An 11,349-nucleotide genomic window follows, 5' to 3' on the forward strand; every position below is an offset into this window, starting at 1 on the left:
GTGCGTGCGTGCGTGCGTGCGTGCGTGCGTGCGTGCGTGTGTGTGTGTGTGTGTGTGTGTGTGTGTGTGTGTGTGTGTGTGTGTGTGCGTGCGTGCGTGCGTGCGTGCGTGCGTGTGCGTGCGTGTGCGTGTGCGTGCGTGCGTGCGTGCGTGCGTGCGTGCGTGCGTGCGTGCGTGCGTGCGTGCGTGCGTGCGTGTGTGTGTGTGTGTGTGTGTGTGTGTGTGTGTGTGTGTGTGTGTGTGTGTGTGTGTGTGTGTACGGATTTGAGATCTGTGGTTGCTCTAACTTCCGCAAATTTTAAGATATCAGGCTTAATTTTTTTTTTTAATGTAGAGTATCATTATAAAGAAAGGTTGATATTGAATTTGGTGGAGATCGGTAAAAGAGTTCTTTCTTTATAAAATTTTGAATTTTTTTAGAAATGTCCATGGCTGCTCTAACTTCCGCAAATTTTGAGATATCAGGTTATTTCTAATTCTATTATATATTCTTCAGTCTTTTCTACCCCTATTTCATATAATATATAATTCTTTAAGATTTGATTGATTAGATCCAGCTTTATACGCGATCAAAGTCCATTATTTTTTTGTGATAGCTATAACTTCCGCAAATTTGGAGATATCGGGCTATTTTTAATTCTATTATTTTCTTCAATCTTTTCTGTCCCTATTTCATATATAATTATTTAGGATTTGGTTGATTAGACCCAGCTTTATACACGATTAAAGGTCCATATGCGAAATCCATATAGGTATAGACCATATAGCTTGAACTCCCGAAGTCAATATCGATTTGACATTGCGTCAATTATTGTAAAACCCCACTTGTGCTATTAAGCTGACTCTTTTTCAATTCATAAAAAGATTAAATTTACAATTTAAAAAGTGTGCAAATTAGAAACTTGCACATTGCTTCCTCATCATTACAGATCGCTACCGTTACTGTTATTTTATTTCGCTCATAAAATAAAGCTTCCTCTATGAGGAAGCCAAACTAATAAATACTAATAATTATGCATCAAATAAAATACAAGCTTCCTCATAAGAAGAGTTTTATGAGCGAAATAAAATAATAGCAATGGTATATAGTGATCTGTAATGAATGATGAGGAACCAATGTGCAAGTTTCTAATTTTTTATTCTTTGTAGAGCTTTATTACGTAAATGTTTATTATGGTAATTTGAGTGTTTAACAATGTAGGTTTATTTTTATATGCTTCTATTAATATTGTTATTTGTTTTTTATTCCACGACATTTTCGAATCTGACGTTTGACGTGTATGTACTATAAAATTAGCACATAATTAAAATATTTCTGAAGATACTGTCGATTGCTCGAGCGCGTGACTATTTTCAATGTTTTAATTGGTACATGTAATGATGCATGCCAGCGTGCTTCGCTGACCTCGCTCAATGCATGAACGTATCTATATGCATGCATCAGAGTAAGCATATAGCAGCATGCTAATCATTCAAGAAATTATGTGATTTCGGCTTTAGAACCTCCGCACAAGACTCTCGTATGGTAACGTAACGTAACGTGAGTCAACGCACAAGAATGTATAAGGCTGGGGCTATACTATGCGCGTTTTCGCGAATCGGATTCGCGAATCGTGCATTTGTATACCATGTGTACTTAGCACGAATGGTATACAAATGGTATAGTATACAAATGCACGATTCGCGAATCCGATTCGCGAATCCGATTCGCGAAAACGCGCATAGTGTAGCTCCAGCCTAACGCCGTACCTGATACGTTTCTTGTGCGTTGATCCACATTACGTTACGCTATGTTACCATACGAGAGTCTTGTGCAAAAACTCTAACACTTTGTTCTCGAAAACCGATTCACTTGGCGCTCCAAACGCTCTTGGAAACATTTTATCCTTGTTGTTTATCAAATGTTAAACAAGGACCAAATGATGCTCTAAAGCGTTTGAAGCGTCTAGTGGATCATATATTTTCGATTAAGGTCGATTCAGACACAACCGTGCCGTACCCGTACCGTATCCGTACCGTACACGGACAGAAACATATTAGACAAGGATTCCTATTGTCTCCATCCTGTGTCTAAATCGATCTTTATATTGGCGTCGACAAAAGACGGTAACTCATCGGCCTAGCTCGCGCCAAATATTGTGGCACTAACACATCGCGCGTTATAACATTGCGTAAAAATTTAATTTAAACGCAAGAATATATATAAGCTTAAATTTATATATATAATATTGTTGCGTGCATGCCGCCCGGTATACCTTTCCGACACCGAGCTGAAGCGTGCAACGGAAAGTCGAATGTAGCCTGTCCTTAGTAACGAGCCAGTTATTGATTTTATTGATTTAATGAAACAGCTGATAGATTTGTTCTCGAGCTGCTGGACCGTGCGGACGTGGTCCACGCTCTCCTGTATCGCGACGTTATAATAAACATCGAGATTATTCTTGTTATAACTGCAGTGTTTCTGTTATTTCCGTGAGCGTCGGGAGTGTGAGCGTGTGTGAGTGAACGAACGACTCGGCGAGCGCAACAATATATAGATAGATGATAGATATGTAACATATATATATATATATATATATATATGTTACATATCTATCATTATATATATATGTTACATATATATATAATGTTATATATATATGTTATATATATATGTTATATATATGTTATATATATGTTATATATATATATATGTTACATATATATATACATATATATATATATATATATATGTGTGTATCTCTTAATTGTCTCTGAAGATATTAAGTCAAGATATCAATCTTATTTTATTCGAGAGAAAAGAATAGGAATTATTGATTTAATCTCAATAATGTTTTATTTTTATACTACTTCAAGTTGTGATGAGATTAAACATGTCAAGAATATCTTTGTCTTATTATCAGAAATCCTTCCTGAGAGGACACCATTTTAATTGATTAAATAAAGATTCTCTTTTCCTCTTAGACTTTAACCCCACGGAAATATGCTCAGATCAGATATTCCTTACGTATACACAGAGAAAAAGAATATTCTTAATTTGAAAATATATCTTTAGTTTTAACATGGAAATTTTGAAGTAAGATTATATTGCGTTAAACTTGCTTGAATAAAGTCATTGTATAGTGCAACAAGAAAAAAATATTGAAATAAAAAGTTGAAATATGTAATGACTTTATTCAAGCAAAGTTTTCTTCAAGCAAGTTTAACGCAATATAATCTCATTTCAAGATTTCCACGTTAAAACTAAAAATATTTTCAAAACAAAAATATTATTTTTTTCTGTGTATATATGGAGACGCTGAAGATATCCTCAACAATTACCATTATTTTTAATGCAGCGTTAGCGAAGAACTACGTCATCCATTAACGAAAAGCGAAAAAGACACGTATCTCCTCCCTTTCTTGAGCGACGACAATGACGTATCTTAATATAATACTTTCGGATTTTGCATTGTAATATCTCCGCTCGTAGACGAAAAATAAAAGCAATTTTATTGCATAATTCAAACCCAAACTATCGATTGAACCTACTCAGGATTTGATCCCAGGTAGCACATATTATAGTTTCATATACGTTTTTTGAACGTATACATAGTTTTATAACCGTAAAGAACCATTAAGAAACGTTTGAACAAACATGTTTCTGAAACCATGATTTAAAAAATGTATTTTTTACGTTTCTACAGTTAACAAAAATATCTATTTGTTAAAGTTTTTCTTTTAAAATTATAATTTGCTTTATCTATATATATATATAATAGCTTTAATAGCCTTTTTTGAAACATTTAAATTTATATTGCACTAATTATTATTGCATAAAATAAATCATTTTATCCATGCACAATATGTACATATATCCACTTATTTACTTAAATTAATTTTGTCCTACCGGTCTTAATCTATTTGTCATCGGACAAATCTGAGCTTAGAAAACTTCCAACAGTTGCAAAATAAACGTTTTGCTGAACGTGGCCATTGAAAGAACATTTATACATTTGTGTTCCGTTTTAAAGAATCCTTTCTGAACTGGTGCACATCAGTAATGCAATTAAGTTAGAGTGAGACAAGTATATTTTGTTTTACTTTAACTTATTGCACGAATGTGCACCAGTTCAGGAATTTCTTCAAAAAAGAATAGACGTCATAGATGGTCTATGCATAAAGCTTCTAGAACATTCTCACGCATGTCTCAAAAACGTTATAAACACGTTTAAAAGACGTGAAAAGTAGAAATTTTAAATGTCTTTATCTAAAATGTTTTTATCATTAAAACAAAACGTTTCTATAATAGTTTTTTAAACGTTATTTTATCGGAAGAGAAACGTTCCAGTGAACGTTTTTCGAATAGACATTTTTACTCATGAGAAACGTTTCTAGAAATCGGTTATAAAACGTTTCGAAAAACGCTTATAAAACATTTCTGAAACGTGTATGTACTACCTGAGATTGGTTCAGCCGTTATTAAGATTCAACAATCTAAGGATCTCTCAACACGTGGCGCATCGGCTCGCGTATAGACCCAGGTAACACATACACGTTTCAGAAATGTTTTATAAGCGTTTTTCCGAAACGTTTCATAACCGATTTCTAGAAACGTTTCTTATGAGTAAAAATGTCCATTCGAAAAACGTTCGATAAAACGTTTCTTTTCCAATAAAATAACGTTTAAAAAACTATTATAGAAACGTTTTGTTTTAAGACATTTAAAATTCCTACTTTTCACGTCTTTTGAACGTGTTTATGATATCTTTGAGACATGCGTAAGAATGTTCTAGAAGCTTTATGCATATACCATCTATGACGTCTATTCTTTTTGAAGAAATTCCTGAACTGGTGCACATTCGTGCAATAAGTTAAAGTAAAACAAAATATACTTGTCTCACTCTAACTTAATTGCATTATTATTGTGCACCAGTTCAGGAAGTTCTTCAAAACGGATCACACGTATAAAATGTTCTTTCAATGGCCACGTTCAGCAGAACGTTTATTTTGCAACTGTTGGAAGTTTTCCAAGCTCAGATTTGTCCGATAACAAATAGATTAAGGCCAGTAAGACAAAAGTAATTAAAGTAAATAAGTGGATATATGTGCACGGATAAAATGATTTATTTTGTGTAATAATTAGTGCAATATATAAATTCAAAAGTTTCAAAAAAGCTATTAAAGCTATTATATGTATATATAGATAAAGCAAATTATAATTTTGGAAGGAAAACTTTAACAAATAGGTATTTTTGTTAACTGTAGAAACGTAAAGAATACGGTACGTTTCTTAAATCATGGTTTCAAAAACATTTTGTTCAAACGTTTCTTAATGCCCAGTAAGCAAGGAACATTAAATTTACGTTTAGAAATATTGACTTTATGTGTATTTTTTAAACGTTTTTTAATAATATTATACACATATTTGAAAAATATTATTTCGTAATATGATTTTTCTGAATGTTGTTAAAATATTTTAAAAACGTTACAGAAAATATTTTTCAAATGTTACTCTGACATTTATTTGAGATCAATGCAACAGTTCAAAATTCCTTGTAATTTGGACTTGGAAATAACGTTGGTAGTATATTAATTTTCTGTTGTTAGAATGTTATTGTTTCATATTGTGCGCAACGCTCATCGCGACAGACAACAGCCATGATGCGTACATTATCCTACGTACGATGCGTGAGTGCGTATACACGCGTGTGGATCGAGCAGTGCGGAGTGCTCTTTATTTACAGTATATTTATATATAAGTAAGTAACTATTATATTCTAAAAGTTGTATATTAATAATAAGAACTCAATTAACCATACGTGCTATGAATAGTAGCTGATATGATGATCTATAACCTATAATTTAGGTTAACTACAAATAACGTTCTTTGGGTATCGGTAGAAGCTATATAGTGGAATTATTTGCTATTTTCTTGCAATTTACTGCCGATTATTTTCAGCTGTTCGAGATCATGAGCAGACGCACGCTTGTCGCAACAGTCAATCGGAAGCAGTAATAGTTCTGGAGACTGTAGTCGCATTATCTTACATATACGTATGATGCGTGAGTGTGTCATATATACGTATACGTTTGTGCTTGTGCTGTCGAGCACTTTTAATTGTATACAACATTTTTATATGGGTAATTATTATATTCTAAAACTTGCATATTAATGATAAGAACTCAATTATCTATATGTGCTGTAAATAGGTAGCTGGTGATTTAAGATCTATTTTTCGACCTATATATAAGAGAGAGATTTGCAGAAGAAAAGAAATATACCAAAGTATTAAAAGGATCGAACATATTTTTGATGTACTCGGACCGCGAGGCTGAACAATATTCTGAGGAAAGTATATTATACAAGATACAAAGATTGGACAATATCTCCCCTTATCTTCCATTGACAATTTGAAGATATGCTAAAAACTGATCCAGAAGCTTTCATGCAAGTTGTAAGTAAAGCTGCTTATCACAATTATAATTAATTCTATAAACATTTACAAATAACATTTCGGGTTAGTAGTTACATAATCGTAGTAGATATAAATTTACACAATAAAATCAGACTTTAAAAATTTAAGAATTAAGAAAAGACTGTAAGAGATATCTCCTCTCCCTCTCCCTCTCTCTCCCTCTTTCTCCCTTTCTCTCCAAGAGTAGTAAATATAATATTTGTAATTTAGAGTCGACAAAGAGATCACCAGGACTTGTAATTTTTACCGATTTTTTGGTATTATTTTCAATGTAGTGCCTAGGTATAGCAAAGATAGTAATTGCGCATTATCTGTATCTACTATGTTTATAGTGATTTTGATTGTGGCGTAACATACGCATATATTTTTTGTTTATGACACAATTTATTAGATGAAAAAATAGATGAAAACTCTAAAAGTGTCAGTAACATACAGACAAAATCATCCAAACGTCATATCAAATAAGTACTAACGCATTCACACTACATTGTTCAAGTCTTTTATGCATATAGATATTCTATATATAAATGTGTGTTGCTTTGTTTTACCATATTTAGCAGAAAGATTAAGTATTTATATATAAAAATCTTCTTGCAAACTTTTCGTATATTTTTAAGCTTTTAAATTTAATGGAAATGGTACAGTAATATTTTTTTACAATTTTCTTTAACGGACCAAACATACTGATAATATATAAAAGTTGTACAATTTTTGTAACAGATAAATATTTACATTGACAGCTCGAGATCTTTACTTTGAAATTTTTTAATCATTTTTGTGATATATTGAGCAAATGCTCTAATTGATTTACACCTATTTTTATTATGTAAAAGCATTTGTAATTCTATGCAACCAATGCGATATATGTAAATTTTCTAAAAGAAGGTAGAATTTTGTCGGTAAAGTTTTCAAATATGGTGTCCTTCAAAAATCAAAATGTATTTGTATTAATTTCTATAATGTATTCAACTGTATGTTTTATGTATAAAACGATCAAATAGAATCTTGAAGAGGAGCACCCAATGGGTCTAAAACCAAAAATGGTTACTCTGACTCTTTTTACAAACTTATATCTATAATATATGTCCTTTAATGTGTTCTATAATATCCCATAATATGTGTTATTATATTTTAAAAGTCTTCTGAATTATTTTCCTTGCAATTTATAATAATAAACTGCATTATATAGAATTACAAGTATAAATTTTTCAGGTGAACAAGGTTATGTTAATTGGAGGGAAACATGAAAAGGATTTTATTAGAAGAAGTTTGAGTGCTACATTTTCTGATGACTTAGCCTCCATGTGTTTATGGACTGGCCAAAAAAATAATTATAAAATTGGAGATATGCAATTCTGAGCATTAAAAGTAAGTAATTTTTTAAGAGATGTATATATTACTTGCAGTATTAAATGTTATATTTTATGTCTCAGAATTTATTAAAATTATCTCCTATTTTTTTGTGGCAATCATCGTTAAAAAGCAGGACACACATACACGTTAAAAATTCTTACAAAATAAAAGAAAAATATATATATATCCATAAACTAATACTTTTGATCGATTTAGTATATATGTAAACTATTCCGGAAACTTTTGTGTTATTTCAATAATTATCATAAGTTTTAATTGCCGTTAAATTAACATTATTTATTTCTTTCATCTAACAATAAACTGTATTGAATTTTTCTTATTCCAGAAGCTTTTAGAGCAATATTCCCTCGGAATACAGAAAAAGATTTTGAACACTTTGTAATGGAGTGGTTCAGATTCGCAAACGTCCGTAAGGAAAGAAAAAAACATTAAAAAGGTAATGTAATGTATTTTGGTATATACTCTCTATAAAATAAAATTATTATAGTTTGCCGCGTTATAATTTATAAGTAGCTTTTTCACTAATTTAATTCTACTTTTATTTTTCAGGAAGTGATAAATATATTATCTTACTTGCGTGGCTCCGCGCGAGTGATTATTATAGTAACAAAAGGGTCTTAGGTTTGATCTCGACTCAGTCTGCATCCCGCATATACAGTCCTCGTTTAACTTGTTTCCCTGTAAGGGGTTGATTAAGAGGAAGTAAATGGTTTAAGGATTGAAAGACCTGTATGTGGTTTAATAATCCGTTTTAGAAAGTTTGTAGAATGAAAAAAAATACATAGGTCTAGGCAATAGTAAAAAGAAAATTTTTATACATTAGAAATAGTGATTTGTGCTATATGATCTAAAAGGATAAGGTCGAAGGCACTAACACCCTCATTCGAGGGGACACATTTCAAATAAAAAGGAAGATTTTGATAAAATTATTTGGTTTGACATTTTTTCTCAATATTACGTTTAGTTTGTATTCAAGGATCAACGACGAAGATGTGGAACCACATCTGATCTTGCCTTAAAATGCATTTTTTCCTGGATTTGAGACAGAAATCTGATTTTTTTATTTGAAAGATGAGTTTTATCCCAAAACCTTCCGCTAGGATCAGTGATCTTCACCAAAGATATTATTGTGATAAACTGAAAACTGTAATATATGGTATATATTATTTTTATATAAATAAAACTTTTTTTATGATAATTAGTGAATTATTCCCTAATACAGATTAGTATATAACAGGCCTGGGCAACTTCGAACTCCGGAGTCACAACACTCCCCTATTTTCCGTAGATAGAAAAGAAGTGTCGTGGTTCTGGAGCTCAAAGTTGTCCCAGCCTGGTCTATAAAAGCAATCTAAATATTAATTAGACAATAAATATTGAGATATTTTATTACTATTGCATATTTATTGAAAACATGTTGCCTGTAATAGAAATAAAACATCAATAAAAACTTTAAATAAATGTTAGAATTAATATTACGGTAATCTTAATATAATATTGTAATAAAGTTGATAGTACGTTTAAATTTTTATGTCAAAAACATTACAGGAATTATAGAAAAACCTTAGCGCAATGTTATTTGCAACGTTATGGCACTCCCATTTCAACATTACTGAAATTTCGGAATCGTGGTCAAAGTATGTTCATAATGATGTTCTATACAACATTAAGAACTACATATTTAACAACATTACAAGTTATAGAATATCGTTGCAATAACATTGTAATAATGATTTTTTGCTTACTGGGTGGTTCTTTACAGTTATGAAACTGTATACGTTCAAAAAACGTACATGAAATTAATATGTGTTACCTGGGGATTGGACTGCAATGTGTTTCGCTACGCGTACACTTATTATTAGTGCGAGACACTACCGTATCTCTTAACCCTTTCAGTCCCATAATTAAGGGAATAGCCAAATATCTACAAAACGCATTGAGTATATGATTTTTGGGGTCGCTGATTACGAATCTGAAATCAGATTTTTAAAATTCAAAATGGCGGATCCAATATGGCGGACGAATTTGTAAAAATCAACCGGATTAATTTAGCTATAAACAATATTGCTAAATATGCTACTTGATTATCAAGTTTGAACCTTAGCAACATAAAAAAGAAAAAAATGCAAGTTTTTGCAGTTATACTAAAAGTTACGATGAAGGAAAGAAGACTCAAAAGGTGGTCAATATATCGCCGCCTGGGACTGAAAGGGTTAATTGTAGAAAATTTATCTTTTTTTTTTTAATTTCCATATTTTTTAATTATATCTACTCTAATTAAATATATACACAGAAAAAAGTTAGTCTTTAATCAAGACGAATATATTTAAATCACAATTATTTAGTGTCATATATATAAGCAACAATATATAATTTTTTTAAAATAATTTTATATTCTTGTATTTTAAGAATATTATAATTTAATTTAAATATAATAATTGTCACCTAAAGAGTGACATAAATAATATGATTATTTTAATGATAATGCGGTGTCCTCAAATAGCACCCACAGAAAAAAACATTCTTATTTAGAGAATGTCTTTATTTTTGACATGTAAATGTTAAAATGATACAGCGTTAAACAAAGATAAATTACTCTCATCAAAGCATTATATATAAATCAATAAAAAAAAATATATTTTTATTACTCAAAAATAATTTTTATTGATTATAATGAGGTTCCGAAACTCAATCCGCTTTTCGCCTCTGCTTAATATACGCGGCTGGATGTATTTTAAATGCGAGAAAGCTCTTTTTGCCATGCGCTGTCTATAACATCGTTGTTGCACTGAGAAACCCATTTGGTGGAAATAACCAAATTTTGGTTGACACAACATAAGTTATTTGTTTCTATATAAGCAAACAAATACTTTTGTTGGAAAAACAAAATAATTTTGTTGCAAGAATATGTATGTGAAACCAAATATTTGTTCAAAGAAAAAAAGATCCAATTCTGCTACAACCAAATACGAGGGCTATTTGTTTGAACAAAGTAAATTGTGTTGTACGAAGAAAAATAATGTGTTGGGTCACGAATTAACTACGAATCGCAACTACAGCAATAATTTTTGTTTCGGACAACACAAATTTAAATAATATTTGTTAAGGGAACAAATACTTTCCAACAAAAGACGTTGGTTTCTCTAAACAACCTAATCATTTGCAGAAATCAATTAATTTAATTCAACAAAACAAAACTCGCCAACAAAAAAATTTTGGTCCTATCAACTAATTTGGTCTCTCCGTTTGCGAATTACTGGTTAGTAAAATGAGCGAATGCATTTTATGGGCATCCACAATGTCTTTTATTCTTTCGATTTCTTTTTCTTCATTGTAACATAATAAAATTGAATCAACATTATTTGTATTTACATATAAAGAGTATTTAATTTTTTAAAATAAGATTAAACTGTCTTTATCGTTATAATATGAATATTTTTAGTTTGAAAGTAGGGGAGACCGGGGCTAACTCGACACTATTTTTTTAAAGGCAATTTTTAATATTTAATTTTTAGAC

The 11,349-nt window shown here is 30.9% G+C and overlaps 1 long non-coding RNA gene across 3 annotated transcripts; it reads left to right on the forward strand.

Annotated features, from left to right (window-relative positions):
• The first annotated feature begins 5,034 nt into the window (after positions 1-5,034).
• LOC139818962 (uncharacterized) lies at positions 5,035-9,030 on the forward strand. 3 transcript variants are annotated; one of them, XR_011733565.1, is made up of 7 exons: positions 5,035-5,049; positions 5,590-5,741; positions 5,942-6,123; positions 6,193-6,437; positions 7,671-7,826; positions 8,158-8,268; positions 8,382-9,030. It is a non-coding gene; the product is annotated as an uncharacterized lncRNA (long non-coding RNA). The 3 variants fall into 3 exon arrangements; XR_011733564.1 differs by lacking the exon at positions 5,035-5,049 and having other exon boundaries at positions 5,518-5,741; XR_011733566.1 differs by lacking the exon at positions 5,035-5,049 and having other exon boundaries at positions 5,518-5,741; positions 6,197-6,437.
• Positions 9,031-11,349: the final 2,319 nt, after the last annotated feature.

The sequence above is a fragment of the Temnothorax longispinosus genome, chromosome 9, assembly GCF_030848805.1.
Source record: "Temnothorax longispinosus isolate EJ_2023e chromosome 9, Tlon_JGU_v1, whole genome shotgun sequence".
NCBI lineage: Eukaryota > Metazoa > Arthropoda > Insecta > Hymenoptera > Formicidae > Temnothorax > Temnothorax longispinosus.